Source organism: Diuraphis noxia, unplaced genomic scaffold (assembly GCF_037042655.1).
Source record: "Diuraphis noxia isolate RWA-SAM2 unplaced genomic scaffold, SU_Dnox_SAM2 contig0002, whole genome shotgun sequence".
Classification (NCBI taxonomy): domain Eukaryota; kingdom Metazoa; phylum Arthropoda; class Insecta; order Hemiptera; family Aphididae; genus Diuraphis; species Diuraphis noxia.
In genome coordinates, this window is record NW_028301712.1 from 39,503,515 (window position 1) to 39,522,798 (window position 19,284).

Sequence of the window (19,284 nt, forward strand, 5' to 3'; positions counted from 1 at the left end):
ATGCTTGTAAAAAAAAAATTGTGAGTAAGCATTTCTTTTATTTTTCAACTGATATTGTAAAAATATGATAGGAGCCATGTATTAAATTTTCAAATCTTAGATATAAAAGGAAATTTTTTTATGAATTTCTAGCTTAAAATAATTTGTGAATTTTCGTGATTTTTACATAATATGTTGTCAAAACTCAAAATTTGAATGCGTATAAAAATTGTTACTATGTATTTCTTTTATTTTTCAACTGCTATTGTAAAAATATGCTAGGCGCCTTGTATTAAATTTTCAAATCTTAGAATTAAAAAGAAAAATTTTTATGAATTTCTAAATTTCTATCTAAGATAATTTGAACATTGCCGTAATTTTTACGTATTTAGTCAAAATTTGAACTTTAAATGCTTATAAAAAAAAATCGTGCCTATGTATTTTTAATATTTTTTAACTGCTATTGTTACAATGTGTTAGAAGCCTTGTATTAAATTTTCAAGCTTTTCTACCAAACACATACGTTTTATCGATGTTAATTTAAAAAAAAACTAATAATGATCGAAAATTTCAAATGCCTAGGAATAGTTCAACTTAAGTCGAAAATTTTTGAAAATTTCATGGTGGATAGAATATACTTATATAAACATTCGGTGAAAATTTCATGTATCTATGGTCATTTGTTTTAAAGTTACATCAAAAACCAAAATCGATTTTGTCAAAAAATGAGTGTGCGTAAAATTTCCCGTTTTTCCCTTAATTTTTAGATTGTTTTTCTCGATTATTTAGAAAAGTATTAAGTAAAATTTTTTTACTTTTGACCCCCCCCCCCCCTCAAAGTACCATCTTCTAGATTCACTTTCTGATCGAACGAGGTACTGAAGTCAAAAACCGAAGCTATTTTACTGCCCCAAAACGTGATGACAGCCACAAAAAAAAAAACACACATCATGATAAAATCAATACATTCATCGCTCCGCTAAGAATCTAAAATCGGGAAGTAGCTCTGCTTAATAGTAAGTGTCGAATGTACCTCGTCATTAAAGCGAGTTATTAAAATGTATGTGTTAAATTTGAATTAAATGATAAATCATTTCATTCGAAAAACAATTTTAAGTTTTAATAACTTATTTTCATTCGATATACTGCATATGGATTCGGAAGTCAGGATACACCATGCAGTAGCGTACTAGCGTGTTGACCGTAATTTACCATATTATTATATTAAATCAACCTTGTAAAATATAGGGAGAAAAACATGGAACATCATTAGTCGATTATCTCAATTTCGGCTAACAATATTTCATGTATTAAACATACCTATGTATATGTGGTTATTTTACCCATGTAACTATAATTAGTGTTAGTACCTACAAGATAATACAACGAAAAAAAAAACGAGTAAGTATTGAAACTATGCATGGTACAATAGGTTATAAACAATGAAAAGTATCTTTTAATTCTTTAATAATATCCTAATGTGAATAATATAATATTTTATTTTTCAACTGCTATTATAAAAATATTTCAGGAGTCTTGTATTAAATTTTCAAATCTTAGATATAAAAGGAAATTTTTTTATGAATTTCTAGCATAAAATAATTTACGAATTTTCGTGATTTTTACATAATATGATGTCAAAACTCAAACTTTGAATGCTTTTAAAAAAAATTGTGACTGTATATTCCTTTTATTTTGCAACTGCTATTGTAAAAATATGTTAGGAGCCTTGTATTAAATTTTCAAATCTTAGAATTAAAAAGAAAAGCTTTTATGAATTTCTATCTAAGATAATTTGAACATTGCCGTAATTTTTACGTATTTAGTCAAAATTTGAACTTTAAATGCTTATAAAAAAAAATCGTGCCTACGAATTTTTAATATTTTTTAACTGCTATTGTTAAAATGTGTTAGAAGCCTTGTATTAAATTTTCAAGCTTTTCTACCGAACACATAATTTTTTATCGATATTTATAGAAAAAAAAAACTAAAAAAGTTGAAAAATGAGAATGTCAGTAAACAGCTCAAAACAAATCTAAATATTTTGAAAATTTTATCAAATATAGAAAATGCCTATATAAACATCCAGTGAAAATGTCAAGTATCTGCGGTCATTTGTTTTAGAGTTACACCAAAATAAGGAAATCACTAAAAGTGAAAATCCAATGTTGTAAAAATTTAAATTTAAAATGCTCATAAAAATTTAATTTGAATTTCCGGTGGAATTTTTATTTGTGATAAAGATTGAACAAATTTTAAGGAATCTTGTATTAAATTTTTAAATCTAGATTTAAAAAGACATTTTTTTATGAATTTCTAGCTTTAAATAATTTGTGAATTTTCGTGACTTTTATGTATTTTACGTATTTTGTCAAAATTCAAACTTTGAATGCTTATAAAAAAAAATTGTGACTATGAATTTCTTTTATTTTTCAACTGCTATTGTAAAAATATCTTAAAAGCCTTGTATTAAATTTTCAAGCTTTTCTGCCTAACAAATAAATTTTTTTCGATATTAATTAAAAAAAAACTAATAATGATCGAACATTTCTAATGCCTACGAATAGTTCAGCTTAAGTCGAAATTTTTTGAAAATTGCATGGTGGATAGAATATACTTATATAAACATTCGGTGAAAATTTCATGTATCTATGGTCATTCGTTTTTAAGTTAAATCAAAAACCAAAATCGATTTTGTCGAAAAATGAGTGTGCGTAAAATTTCCCGTTTTCCCTTAATTTTTAGTTTGCTTTTCTCGATTATTTAGAAAAGTATTAAGAAGTTTTTACTTTTGACCCCCCAAAGTACCAACTAGATTCACTTTCAGATCGAACGAGGTACTGAAGTCAAAAATCAAAGCATTTTTATTGCCCCAAAACGTGATGACAGACATAAAAAAAAAAATAATAAAAATAAAAATAAAAACACACATCATGGTAAAATCAATACATTCATCGCTCCGCTCAGAATCTAAAATAGCTTTATTAATTTATGAAATTTCAAGTATAGGATAGTAGGTTACCATTTGAAAATCAAAAGTTGATAGTGGTTTACCTAATAAATATGAGGGTGAAAAATATAAAAAATATATACAATTTAAGAAGAGTGTAAATCTACAATTTTGAAAATAAAAAATTTTTGAAAACAGTATTTAAAGTTTAGAGAAGTTATGTGGAGTGGTACGGGGTTACCCCGCAAAATGTTTGTCCACTACTCCACTTCTCTAAACTTTAAATACTTATAACTCATAAACTACTCGTCCAAAATTCGATTTTTACGTATCAAAATACTTAGAAAAATATTCTGCTTGGGAATATGAAATTAAAACTCTTGGTTGTCATTCAAAAAAGTAAAAAACTTAAAAAATTATAAGGATAAAAAATATTTAAAAATATAATTTTTTAATAAAAACGTTGTTTTTTAACAACATGAAACTTTGTAAAAATTATTTTCAAAAACATTGATACTTTTTGAAATAATGAGTGGTTCATGATAAAAGAATAACCCTGTGGCCTGTATATATAGGTACTCATGTTTTAACGTTTCTAAATTAATAAACATTTTAACATGTTGTCTGGAGTGGAAGATTTTTTAGTCCATTTAGGGGATGATAAATCTATAGTGACATACTATTTTGTTTTTATTGTCAGCTTCGAATATAAAACTATTACAGCTCAATAATTATAATCAAGTTCTTAACATTAAATACATAATAAACAATAATGAAATTAAAATAAAATGAAATAGGTAGCTATCAGTGAATATGATATAATTGGTAATTAGGCTAATGAGATAGAGAAGAAATGAATTATGGAATGGATTGATTGTGGAATACGACCCTATGGAGGGAAATGAGGGAATTAATTAGTGAATAAAGTTCTGAAATACATTTGGAAAAAATGTGATCGTAATTGGAATTATTTTATAATTTAATTTATAATAAAATATAAAGTATAATTCTTTAACGTTATAGTTTGAGGAGTGGTCACCGGTCACCCGTGCAAAGGGCACACGTGGATGGGCTGCTTTTTTCTTTGGTGAAAATGTCTGAGGAGTGATTTCCCCACACAATTACAAATATAATTTAAATAATTTAACACAAGCGTAAGGGATGGAGGCAGTAGTTATAGTGGTATAGGATCGTAGGCCTGACAGTTTTTACATTGAGGTGGATCTTATTTAGTACTGTAATACTGTATGGTAACTCGACTTTAATTTTAGAGTGCAATATTGATGACAAGCTTAAATCTTCTTTGTTATTGGTATTTGGTTTGAGTTCAACGAAAACGAGCGGAAGCGGGTGTTCGTTTTTAGTGACATTTACGATACAGCTAGCGGAGTGACCTTGTTCTTCAAGAGCATCAGATATGTCTGAGATGATGATCGAATGGTGCAGATTTCTTATGACGATCTTATAAGGCTGATATATTGTCATATTGATGGCATGAAAGTGTAGAAATAAGCATCGGTTTTCATTAGGTATTGTGTAACTATATTAAAATGTTTACGTTCTTGAGGGTGTACAAGTATAATCAAAAAAGAAGGTGATGACTGACATGTTAACTCGTTTTGGTTAGGGAGCTGGATTAACGTGTTTTTGAAGATGAAAAAGTTCTTAATGTCTTGGACATCAAATATCGGAGCCTTGGGGTTGTCGTGTTGAGTAACTTATTTGTGTCGATTCCATTGGAAACACTATATTAGAATAATTATGCAGTTCAGTTTCGAAGCGACTTTTGTAAATTTTTTTTAAGATGTGTGTTTTTGTATGATTAATGAAAAGTTGATCAAATTTTCTTAGGAATTTATAGTAAAAAAACTAAAAACTTGTTTTTATGCTTAAAGTACTAAAAATACATTTTTTGTTTGTTGTAAATTCGAGTTTTTCCATCCTTAACATTTTGTTGAAATCAGAAATCACATATCGTACTATTTATCTTATTGATGATAATGTATTAAAAATAAATAAATAAACAGATAAAGAAAAATATAAAACTATTAAGCAGTTCAAAGAATTTTATTTGTATAAAATATCATTGTTCGTACTATATCGCATTGTTTTTGATTTTTTCGATGTACCTTAATGTCAAATGTCTTTGATCAAAACGATTGGGAATTAAATAAAAGTTTTCTCGTGAAACAAAAATTTTAACAAAAAAACCAAAATTATATCCGTACCTACAATCTGTACAATATAGACATAATTTCCACAGTCTTCATAAATTAATTTTACTCCATCACGTTGATGCGTTTATAAATAATAGTATAACACCTTATATAATAAAAACCAGTTAAATAACTTAACAAAAATGTTTATTACTGTAAATATATATAGGATTCACTTCGCTTTGATTCACAATGGGTGGCGGGTTTTTTAAGTGCTAAATGCGGGGATCTAACGTCATAATGGTACATGAGATTTTATGGCGTAACTCAACCCTAATAGGCACAACACTGGTGACGAAAAACGTTGGGTACAATGGTGGACGTAAAACGAGTAAAACGACATTTGATGGATTTTCCGGTGAACAAATATTGCGTGGTGCGTCTATCCGGTCACTTTAATGTGGAGCGAACTGGGGAAGAACACGTACATTGGCGTACGACACTAGCACTGCAACGGTAAGAGGGGAGGGGTCAAACTCTGTGAATTTTCAAAGCCCTGAGTGCGCGACGCTTAAAAGACAGTGGCCTAACACTCGTTATAAAACGTTTAAACTCTATATACATTACGGTCGATGTCAATGACGCTGCAACAACAAATTAGCTGAACGAATCTTTTAGTACAGTGAGTGGTGTCTAGGACTGGCCGCTGTTATACCATCGCATCGGGTCCGATTCTACATCACCCCGGATTCCATGTACTATTATACCATGCCCCGGAAACTAACTTCCTCGTGGTCTGGTGGTTCTGTCAAGCAGTTTTTAGACTTAGTATTGCCAAACTGCGCTGCCTTCTTATATATCGAACTTAATTGCTGCGTGTAGACTTTGAAACGCTCCGGCTTAACCAGTGCCAAATTTGAAGTGATGTATGTTTAGTAATTCGATTTAGCAGGTGTCATAACTGCACTGTTAGACAATTTGGCGGACGTCGAAACGTTCAATTTTGTGGATGCGAGGACGACGACCCTATTTCAAATGCATTATTGCGGAATTCGTCTGGTCTGGACTCCCATATTATTAGTCATAGATTTACTTCGTCTGTACGCTCTCAAAAAGTACGAAGATTGTTTAGCAAGTGATCCAAAGAATTGCATCGGAGACCTAGTACTACCATACTACACCAATTTTTTTAATTTTAATGAAATATGTAATGTTCTATTAGGAACTTCGGCTGTCTTGTTATATTCATATGATACTGTAGTAATGTAATGTTATGTAAGGAAGTATAAACATGGCCAGCCTTAGGTTTTATGCCACCCAGTGTTATTTAAAAATTATTCATAATATATCTAAGGTTAAAATGCCATCCCTAATAATTTTCCATTCAAAATTGTTGCGCGATGCATATACGATGCCGTTTGCACCGTGCGTCAAAGCTGGTTCGGGAGGTAGAAATTTAAAATAATAGAAATGATTGTAATGCAAACATAATATAAAAATATTTAAAAACTTAAAATTAGAATAACAATCTAAAATTAGAGTAGGTCTAATAAGGTCTGATAGATTATTTAAAAACAAATCAAATTTATATAAGTTGAGTTGCATTCGGTAGAGAACCGATTTAGTGGACTATAACATTAGCCATAATTTGTGCGGTGTTAACATTAAATGTTGGAAATAGACGAGAATAATACCATATATCGTATTGTGGAACATGGAAGTAGATTCGTCCTTACAGTGTGGGGTACGGGCCACAGCTCACGAGTCCATTTATCTACTAATTTGAATAAAAAAGAATTTTGCGACGAGTTGAAAGAGAATCTAGTTTAAATAAAATTAACATAATTAAATATATAAAACATCATGTACCTATATAATATTAAATATGTCATAAATAAATAATAGTCGTAAATTATACTTTAAATAACTAATAATAATAATCATTGTGCGTGGTAAGCTTTATTTCTTAAAGTAAATGACTAATTTATAAAAAAAATTACACTTGATGTGAAATTTGCATGAACATTTCACGAACAAGTGACTTTTCTCAAAAGTAAAATTGTTTTGTAATTCAAAAAGTGTGTATAAGGTATTTTCTGTTCATGAAATGGACATATTTTCACAAAAAGAACGATTTCATGAAGTGAGTACAACATACACACACCATCGTTTCTTAGGTCAAATTTTTCTTTAAGGCGAACACGTTGATGCATTGAATTAAGACTAGTACCTTTATTCTTTCAACAAAGTGAAAACTACTTTATTAATTGATGACGACTGTAACAGTTATCCTGTTCATAATTCAACAGTGAAGTACACACCTACTAGAATCTGCTAGAAGTCGTTAAAATGTACATTCACAGGGAACATTAAAGAAACCTCGGTTTTTATGTTTTCCATTTACAAAATAGTAGTGGAACACCGACCATTATATTATTATACAAAATATAACATTATACACGGGAGTTTCCCAAGTGAGTTCTAAAATGACCATTATTTAATATCCCGAGTGCGTCGGGAATAAGGTAGGTATCTTACCCGAGTAAGTCTTAGGGCGCCCAAGTAAAAATATCATAGTTTTGACATAGCTTGAATGCATTACAGTTAATTTAAGTTATCTCGGATGCTCGAAAAGTAGAAAGTAAACTGGCTTGCACTCCAAAAATATTTGTTCATTACTTATTATTATTTACTGTATTGTTTTGACTCAGAAACCTTATAAGTTATAGATACGCCACTTTTTTTACACATTTTGAGTTTGAGCGAGTGTATACTAATATTTATAGTATCTTATAGTATATTTTAATAGTATTTAAAATTTCAATCTTACCTACATTTTTTTATGAAAAAAATAAACATAGTAGGTACCTAATTACTTAGTAATTACATTATAAGGTAGTTAGTCATTAATTGTTTAGCAAGTACCTACATATCTATCGTGGCACAACTTTGAGCATTATTAGTCCATTACTTGCACTTATTGGCCGTAAATGAGTCGTAGTCCTGTTCAGATTTCACACAATTTTTGTTGAAATATTTACGTTGTAACTGTACATTTTTACCATAAAAATAGTCGATTGTTGGCTCTGTTCCTTAAAAGTTTTAACTGTATTTTCATTTTGACACCGGGTAATTGAATATAATTTATCGACAAAACTACAGATGCACTCGTGTAGTGTAATGAAAAATGAAAAATTTGATAATGGAATGACCCTGAATATCCCCTTATATATACATTAAAATTTTAAATACTTTTTGAAGTGATATTTAAGTTTAAAAGATTATAAATTATTATTGAAATTCTATATTTTAATAAAGTACTGGCAGCCAATAATAAAAAACATGATTAAACCATTTTCTTGATCAAAGTGAATAAGGTGATGCATTAAAATATTATATATCAAATATATAAAAACAATATAATATTTTGGTTCATTTAGCATTTCAAACAACTAATAACCCCGTGATTATAGTGAAAATAAATTGAAAATTACATTTTATTATTTTATATCATTTATATTTGTTTAAGAGTTTAAAAATGAAATGAATGTAAATGAATGCATGATTATGTGAAAATAAAATGACTATAGAAAAAAATGTGTTCAAGTTAAATAAAAACAATAAAAAAAATATAATTTCTACCCAACACAAAATAATGATATACGAGTACAATTATAGATATACAAATATACAATAGGCAGTTACTTGCCACAACAATATGTACTGTATAGATATCGTTCAAAATACTAAGGTGTGTTATAACTTCAAGTCAGAACTCAGAAGTAGAACATTAATTGATGTCAGTTTGGATGGATTATGTGTACTTAGGGTTCACGTAGGAAAAAACTTTGTTGATTTACTTTTGGGGCTCAGTTTTCATTTAAATAATAATTAAATACGTATCTTATGATAATTTTATTAATTTAATTTAATATATGATAAAAATTTTAAACCTAGTTTAGGTTTTTATTTTAGTTTTTTATACATTTATTGCAGAATATTATAGTTTTGTTAAATAGCACCTATTATGTATGCAATACAATTAATATGATATGATTATACATTTTATTAAATTTTGTAAATTATTAACTATGAATTTTATCGGAAGAAATATAAAACAATAAAAATTGTATATTGTGTAATATCTAATAAATGTATCAGTAATAAAAAATATTCAAAAAATAGAGATATTAAATATAAATAAGTCAAATCGTGTATATGGCCTATGTGTATATAATATATTAATTTTAAGTACCTACATATAATATAATAGGTATTGGCATAAATAGAGGGAGAAATAATAACATATGCGTGATAAATTAAAATGTATGTTTATCAATAATAAATAATAATTATATGCATATAATGTAATGTTATAAAACATTTATGTAAGTTAATAAAGTCATAGTTATAAAATAAGTTCATTCAACTTGAAATCATTCAAATACATTCAAAAATCTAATATCTATAAAAAAAATTAATATTATTTTGTACCAAAAATGGCTAAAAACATAGATGGGTAAAATTGTAAAATGTATCATATTACAATAAATTATAAATTAACTTTTAAATGAACAGTTCTTAGAATGTAATCAAAAATTATATCGGTCAAACTATTTAAGTCTTTTAACTGTACTTTACTCCTTAAAAAGTTTACCAATAAATTATGCCCGTATACTGTATAGTGTATATATCATTCAGAACCAACATAATTTAGACATTTTCAAGATTTCTACATTTTATCCAAGTTTGTTATAGTCAAATCAGACATGTTTTTGACCATTTAAGCCTTCTTATATACTAACTTATCTCTAAAACTTTATTAAGTAATCATTAAAAACTAAACAAGCAGTTTTTCTTTTTAAAATAAAGGAACGAAGAAGGAAGTTTTAAATACAACATTTTGTAAAAAAAAATTCACAAAAATAACCAAAGTATGAAATGTCCACAAATATAGTAAATACTTATAAGTGTTTATTATTGTTTTTCCAAATCATTATAATTATATAGATTTAATGAACATAATAATAATATGCTAATTATCTACGATAATCACTGCAATTTTGTCATAATGTGTGCATTTAAATATTGAATTTGTAGGTGAATACGATGATGAACAGATAAAATAAGATTTAAATATAGGTACGTTCGATGTCTACTGCAAAAGAAGAAATACTAATCCACCACCGCTGTTCAATGATGAAAAAACTAATAAGATACTTTTATAAATTTAATTTTTTAATTCTTGTAAAGAGATTATAAAAATTGCATTTTATTTAATTCTTAATTAAATAGTTTAAAAACCTCTTGTACAACTTATATTTTGTTATTCTCCATGTTTTAATAATCTCATCACAAAACAAAAAAGACAAAGACAAAATATTAAGAATTTAATTTCATTCATGAAAAAAAAAATAATCATAAATTAAATTAATTTTATGTCACAATATTCTTGTATAGGTATATTTAGATTTTTTATTTATAAACTATAATTGTATTAAATTAATAAATTGTTGAATTTGAATTATAAAACTATTGAATATAATCAGATGAGAGGAATATTTTTTTTGTAATCTTTTAATACATAATCTAAATGCTTCTCTCTTCTTATTTAAATATATTTCACAAATTTAAATTTGTTTTTAATTAAAATAATATAAATAGCAACTCAATTTTGCTATGTTGTATTATATGAGTTATCATTAAACAGCCGTCCATAAAATATCATAAACCTAAGGGGGGGGGGGTCCTGTCTATGTTTTTTTTTTTAAATAGAAATATATTGGCAGAAAATATTTACTTTTACTTATATCAAGAATAATTTTGTTAAAAAATGTTGAACCCGTCCCAAAATTTGTTATTAGTTTCTGTTTGTTACAACCCTGGCAATATACCTATAACCTTATAAATACGATCCTTAAACAGTTTAATGCAGTATTTTTTAAACTATCTAACCACTAAATAATTACGTTGGTATTTAAAATTTACAGAGATTTAGTTGGGTTCAAATAACTAGAAAATGATTAAATTTGTCTGAAAAAAAAATGTAATACACCCTATTTAGGAAAAATAATAAAGCATGAACACTTGATGCTGAAATTACCCTCTCCGTTAAAATTGTATTAATTTCGATCAAAACCAACTATAATGAATTTAGAATTTCATATTTAATATTATAATAAATATATGAAAGATATTGTAGTGTTTTGTGTATAGTACAGTACTAACATAACATTTTGAAATTTTGTAAAATTTCGTTTTAGTTCTATATAATTTGCGTCAATTTAATCATTAATTCATAATATAAAAATATTTAATAGGCTCATCTACGCCTTCTCAAATATTTATAATTGTTCGAAACTTTTATTATTATTATAAATTGTTTGGCGTTCTCTTGTGTCCCGATGGGCACTGTGTTTATATAAATTATAAGCCAATAAATTATGTTTGCACGTACGAATTTCTGCTTGTCATGAATTGTATTAATTTAGCAGAAACTGCTAATTTATCTTCGAGTAAAATATAAAGTCATACGACATACCAATGTGTAGTAACTCATATAGGTACTCTAGTGTTTATCTTTTGAGACACCACCTTGTCGGTTTTACGCGTAAGATTTATATTTATGAATGGGAATAATGATGAAATGCTCGTTTTGTCGTTATCTCGCTTTGGAAAGTTGCAGTTGGATAAATTCGATTCTGAACAAATCTTATGTAATTTCTTATGGTGTCCAACATTTTAAATGTATATTACAATAGGTATTGTAAAGCGGTTAATTTTACGTGCAGTGAATGTAGCGGTGAGTTTAAAGGAGTATTATTGAACGTTACGGTAAGATGTTAAGCTCAACTATGAACGTTCATAAAAGCCAATCTGATATAATTCTGTTTTTCGATTTTATCCATCACGGCAATTTTAAAAACTAGCACGTTTTGCTTGGCTTTCTATTTAATATAATATTTATATATTGGCTATTTTTATTTCTGACAAAAAACCTAACGGATTTCTTAAAAAGTCACGTTTTCTATATGGGATAGATCACATAGGTAGCTTATATAAATGTTGGTCAGATACAGGCAGATAGTTTTGATGGTAAATATAACATATATTTATTTTTTAAATTATTTTATCTTATTAACTAGGAGTTGTGTTTTTATTTATTATCCGACAGCGATTAGATTAACATTATAGACATCACATTTACACAACTATGAACTAATATTAATTATTAAAACATAGTTTTTTTTTGATTTTTGAATGATTAAAACTAATTACTCATTCTGCATATTATAGTAGATGACTTTCGAGATTTGAAATATTTTTAGAATATAAGTATCCGGTTTCATCCATTACCATAACTGCTTGGAAACACCTGACTTAAACATTGAGAAGTTTTCAAGAATCAATGAGAATGTATATGCATATGGGACATTTTCATTATAAAATATAATTTAAGATCAAATCAGCGTATTTCACATATTGTGGTGTTTTTTCACATAAAAATATAGCATCTTTTACTATAATAATGGCGAGATTCAATGTATGTTATATAGTAGTTTGATAAGAATTAAAATTGACATTTCCCGTTTATAGTTATAGATTGTATGTTTATTTATTTTTGATTTATGACTCATGAGTGTTATCCTTATCAGTGGCGCATCTAGGGGGGTAGGGTGTTATAAAATGTTATCTTTTTTATAGCCGCCCCCTCAAAAAAAAAATTAAAAATTAAAAAATTCTAGAGACGCCACTCACTGATCCTTACATATATAACAACTAACTTATTATATTTCTCTTTTTTACATAGTACATTGTAATAAATATAAACGTTATATAGGAATTCACCTCATAATTACACTCTCACATCTAGAAATCTAGAAACAATCTATTTATTTCGCAATGCATATTGATTTTTTTTTTATAAAAAAATATTAATATAAATAAAAATATCTATTTTAAGTAGATTAGAATTTTATATTAATTTTTTAAATTGTAGTTGAAACACTTGAAACTTGAAATTTGTTTAAAGTAAGTTTTTAAAATTTTGAATTTATTGACTAAAATGTATAATTTTTTTATCTGTAATAATTATTATAGAAGTTGTAAGGATTTTTTCTAAAAAAATATACCAAATATACCACGAGTAGGTAAATTATCAAGAGCATCAAATAATACTAATTAAAAATAGGTATTTTTAACTGTAAGAAAATTTAGAATAAACAATATTAATGATGTAAGATGAAGAATGTCAATAACTAAAAATATTGGTCATATGAAATATTGAGAAAAATGTACAGTGTAAAATATTGTCTACTGAAAAATTTATACCTTAAGTATTATATTTTGTCTTTTGCTAGATATATGTTCAGTCATAACGGGCTGCCTGCAGTGCATGTTTACTACTTCGATGTGATTCGTTCTCCAGCATACTATTCAGCAACTATTTGTTACTTTCAATACATTATTTTTCATTCTCTAAACTTGAATCAAAATAGCATCAATTTGTTTTTATTTTCATCCAGCAGTAGTGTAGAATTAGTCTTATAAAAATCTTAGGTCTACACACTACGTTTTTTTTTTTAATTTTGAAGGTTCTTAATTTAATTATATGAACCTATAGTATTTTTATGAAGGTATTTTTATTTTATCAGTTATTAAAGGTATTATATTGATAATATCATATATACCACACGATTCAGTGAAAAATAAAAACTTTAATCTTTAGACGGAATAATTTTTTTTAAGTTTATTATTTTTATTAGTCTTCGACATATTATATAGTTATTACAGCTCGACAGGAATTGATTTCAAACTGTATTACTCTCTTAGAAAATTCACCAAATTTGAGTGTACTCTTATTTTTAACTTATATTTATTCATAATATGTTCAAGGAAACTGCTTTATTTTATTGTTTACATAAATGAAAGAATTTGCATTTTTTTTATATACTGCAGTAATTTTATGATGTACCAAGGATACAGCCATATATGGGTGTGTAATATGGACAGTCTAAACGTCAAATAGAAATAAACGAATATTTTTTGAGTATTATAATAATTAATAGTATTATACCAGTGTTAGCCATTATCAACAATTCATCAAATTAATGCAAGACTGGTTTCTACTAATTACCTATATTTCAATGTTTATAACTAATAAGACCTTCAAATGGACTGAACAAATACTTTTTAGAGGATGATTACAATACAGTAAGTTAATAAAACCTACGTCAAAATAAAGTAAGATATATTTACTATTTGCAATTAAGATGAATGATGATTATAATTTATAGTATTATTATAGAGTACGTGTTTACGTAAATATTTACGATCAAACTATTTTCAACTAATTTTCGTAATTTGAAAACTGTTTGGAAGATTTTTTGTAATATATTAATACAACATACGCGTGTACTATGTATATTAGGTATAATGCCTCGTAATTTCTCCGTAAAAATAATTCACTAAATTTAATAAAACAATAAATTTACTATAACTTAGAATAGGTACTCTATAATTTTAATATTATTACAAAATTACAAAATTAATAGTTATTAATAATATAAAATATTTAAAAAAAAAATTACATTTAAAATAATATTTTTGTGACATTTTACCGTCATAATGTCTAATGTTTATGTTATAATTGTTTGAGTAGCAACTACATTTATTTTTTATTTGAATTTAAATCAATTAACTAACTAGTTATGATCATTTAAAGTTTACTTGATTGAGTACACACATAGATACCTTAAAGTACTATGAAATATAAATAAAATGTTTTTAACTATTAAACTCGAGTAAATAGTAATTAATATTTATAAATATATTACAACATAACCTCGAGAAATTTTTATGAAATTTTTTCCTTTCATCATCTACAATGTCTACCGTACATTTTTACGAGTATCTATATTAGGAATAAGGAATTTACATGTTTATATTATATTATTATTTAACATTGTATATTAATTATACCTACATGATATTAGAAGAGGAAATTATGAAAATGTATCTGATAGTATCAGACTGATATTTACATAATTTTACCATATTTTATAATTAAAAATGTACTCAAACCATATGTTTAGTGATTTAGATTATTAATACATAATATTAAATTGGATGAGTTATTAGGGTAAATAAAAAAGAAAATAATCGTGGGATACAATTTGTGTATGCCAATTCACCTACTAAACCAGAATGACTTACCAGCTTTTAGCAATGAGACATTTTCTTAGATTAAGCGTTGGATATCAGTGGCGTAAGTAGGGGGAATTTTGGAGTCGGAACCCTCATGACTTTTTTTAAATTGGCAAACTATATTTGAGTACTTATTTAATCATAAATAATATGATCTATAGGTATTAGGTATACTATAGATACTAGCTATAATACATTTTATAGAAATAATATTAAAACATTTGATTCCTTTAATGCTAGCTGCTAACTAACATAATATTACTTCATAATAAGCACCAATCCCTACTGCACAAATATATTGAAATACCAAATTAATCTCCCGAGCGATTTTTGGAGATTATTTTGGGAATTACGTTTTCCAAGTGCTTCCTCTATTGAAGAATGTTGGTTGAGGATGTTTCTTGTGTTGACATACAGCGGGCAATCAAGGCCTATGTGTTTGATCGAGATAGCGGTTCGTTGCATTGGTTACCGAGAGGATGTTCTTCATGTTTTATGATATGTATGTGGGTAGTATACAGTATACACGTCATTATTTTAGTTCACTTGATATAAATATACGTAAGTTGGTACACTGTACAATAATATTGTTATAGCCAATAATAGCGATAAATATACTTTGTCGGTTACGTAGAATTCCCGATAGTTATAATTTTATACGTATATTATATGAAAGTTTCTTCCTTTTATATTTTGTATTATTACGTGGCAAACTCGTCTCTCATATGTACCACCAGTGGCATGGTTAAGGGATGTTTTGGATATTGAAACATTCCTGTACTTTCACATCAACCATATTTATTTAAAAAACATAAAATGATTCAGATTTCTATAAAATATGTTGTCATATTATGGTTATATTTTCTATTTGATGTTATTATTAACTTGAAAATTGATGGATTAAGGCCATGTGCAGATATTGTGTAAATCCTTTTGCATATGTTATATTCAAATATAAGATCGAAACACCCCTTAAAAAAAAAAAAAAAAAACAATGCTGATTATGCGCTTGACAGCCACTGACGGACATCATTATGTAGGTATACCTACTTACCAATTACCTGCTGCAGCTGATTACTTCCGGTTTCCCGAAATCTTCCGGAGATTTTCATTCTCATTATTATACAACTATTATTTTACGGTAGTTACAAGCAATGAAAATGTATAATCGCCGTGCTCGGTCCAAACCGTGCGAGAACCGCAGACAGCGCCGCAGATACGCGATGCGCGCAGGCCAAAAGAGATAGGAGCAACAGTTCGCCGCCGCCGCCGTCGCAGTGGTCGCCGTGGTCGCGCGTTCTCCAAAGGACCCCTTTATTGTGCCCCGTCGGCCGCCGAAACGACAGTAGTCACGCGACGCTCTCGTCGACAGTTTCCCGGTGTGGCGTTTTCGGAAAATTCACTGCACCACCAGAAGAGGGATCCGCGTGACCCCACGTTCATGGACGCAAAGGTAACTCGTTGCATATATACGATAAATATTTTTCATTTCGCCCCTTAAATAACTTGCGGCGTGTCTCTGTACCTCGTGTTCTATATACAGATCTACTATAAATACGTATATCGATTTAAAAATACTTTTAGCGTTGTCGCCTTCCGGTGGTCACGCAAGTGACGCGTAGGTATTTATAGTGTGTAGGTAAATATACATGTATATTATATACTTACAGATGTGACTTTTTGAAGGTGGACGAAATTATAACCTAAATCGTTGAAAGAAAAGTCGAGAGTTATACTACATATTTAAAAAATGGTAAAGCAATGGATAATTTTCATGACATAAAATATATGTATGTATATTCAATAAGTTTATAAAAACAAATTTAGCAAATATGCAAATAGAAAATCAAAAGAATTATTTGAATTACAATCGTAGAAATGATCGTCTTGGAAACCACTCTCTGGTTCCCCTTTCTTAAACTATTTAAAAGAGAAAAGACCTAAACGTATATAATACGATGTGAACGCGGAGGGGTATTGTTTATTGAGGCGATGAGCTCAACAATGAACCGAGTAAACGGTCCGTAAAAATTAAAATTACTGAACTAACGTGCAGTGCATGGTCTTGAAAAATATACATCTCATAAAATTAAATATTTATAGAGTATTGATAATCGATAAATTAGTGTCTAGCAAATTGTTATTAGACGTATAATAATTGTTTATTTTGATTTCAAACGTCTTATACTCTTATAGTCTCATTTTATCAGTCATTAATTTTCATTTAAACATTTTATAGTATATTTTTTAAATTGAAATTTGTTTTTATAATAATTTTTATTAAACTAAAACCAATTTAATTATTTGGTAAAGTTAAACATTGAGTATGACCGGATAAAATGTAGTATATTATATACTATTACTGTCTCATCTCGTGCATTTCGTTGCTCGTTAAAAATGCCAACACAAACTTAGTTCAATTCATTATTTAATATTTAGTGTAATGGTATTAAACACTTAAAAATTGTCATAAAATATCTTAAATCTCAAAATACTTGTGCAAGCACCACTTTACAATGCTTTCTTAATGCACACTTACATGGAAGTACGAAGGTATCGTGAAAATTGAAAGCCTAAAAAATAGTTGTTCTTTGATTGGTCAATGAGTAAGTTACATCAATTTTGTCATTTTTACTTAATTCAATCTATGGTGGATTGTATACAATGTGGCGTCTGGTGGTTTTTGTTGTAGCTGCTTATATCCCGACTTCATTCGTTTAAAAATAAATTATTAATTACGAGTAATACAAATGTGTAGCTCGATTTTGGTTTAAACCAGTTCAGATTGTATTATTCCAGGTTTTAATATGCAAAAATCTTTTACTTACTTTAAAGTATAACTGATATTAATTTAAATCACAATTTGAGGAACATTAGTGATGCATAATTATTACCATTAGCAATCATTTATAAACAAAAATGTCCATCGTAAATCTCAAAACCTTTTCTGTTTAATGTTTGATAAAAAAAAACTAAGCATCTCTTATCGAAATAAAAGCTATCCTATCTTATAAGTTAAACCAAATCACTTCACTGATTGATCATAATCTTATGAAAATCGGTTGAGTAGTTTTGTAATGCATTCGGACATAGGTACCCGTTGTAGATGAAGTTTTGATATACGTGTATATACAATATATCATTATCTATATTTATCAATCTCATTACCTAATTATAAAATATGGTTTAATTAGTAATCTATATTATCCGCTGCTTTAAAGAGAAATTTTTCATAAAATTGTGTTGGATGCTTCAACCGTTTACTAATAGTTATAGATACGAGTATTAGTCTTTGTCAGTGTACGCCCGAACATGTACCTACAGCTAGGTTGAATTAATATTACATATACTATGCATGTGTAAAAGTAATAAAATATTTTCAAAATAACCTTTTATTAAATACTGAATATGATATGCGTGCTTATAAAATAGTCAATATATAATTCTTAGAAATGCATATTTAGTTGAAGAAATAATAATTTAAATTTAAAATATCAGTACCTAGCTATAATTATTATTGTATTTATTATTTAGCTATTTAAAATTTAAGGTTTGACCACAATTTGACACCATAAGTCACCAAAATTATTTCGACTGTGTTGATAAATTTTAAAGTAAAAATATATGAAAACATTTTTAATAAATTCCCAATATAGGAAACAAGAATAAATTATTGGGTTATTTGATTGAAAATTTGATTGAAGACTTAGTTTCGAATATCATAAGTAATTTTTCGATTCATTGTATATAATAATCCATTATTGAGGATATTCATATGTTATTTATGCTTTTTAATAAATCTATAGTTTATAAACTGTATTAATTTACAAAAAATTTTCTATGTATTACGTTTGATTTTTTTTTTAAATATTTCGCTTTTTATAGTTTTTGATTTGGAGATTTTAAATATTAATTTCATATGTATACATATTGTAGGTATGCGTTTCCGAGTGTTTATTAATTTATTGTATTAGAACATTGACCTATTGTTGT

General features: G+C 27.3%; 1 protein-coding gene across 2 annotated transcripts in view; it reads left to right on the top strand.

Moving 5' to 3' along the window:
- The first annotated feature begins 16,578 nt into the window (after positions 1–16,578).
- The window catches only part of Dh31-R (Diuretic hormone 31 Receptor), a 171,735-nt gene continuing 169,029 nt past the window's right edge, over positions 16,579–19,284 (top strand). Inside the window, exon 1 of one of the 2 annotated variants that reach the window (XM_089220048.1) lies at positions 16,579–16,744. The gene's annotated coding sequence lies outside the window, so the exon portion shown is untranslated. The remainder of the gene's footprint in view (positions 16,745–19,284) is intronic. The other variant, XM_089220050.1, reaches the window with a different exon arrangement.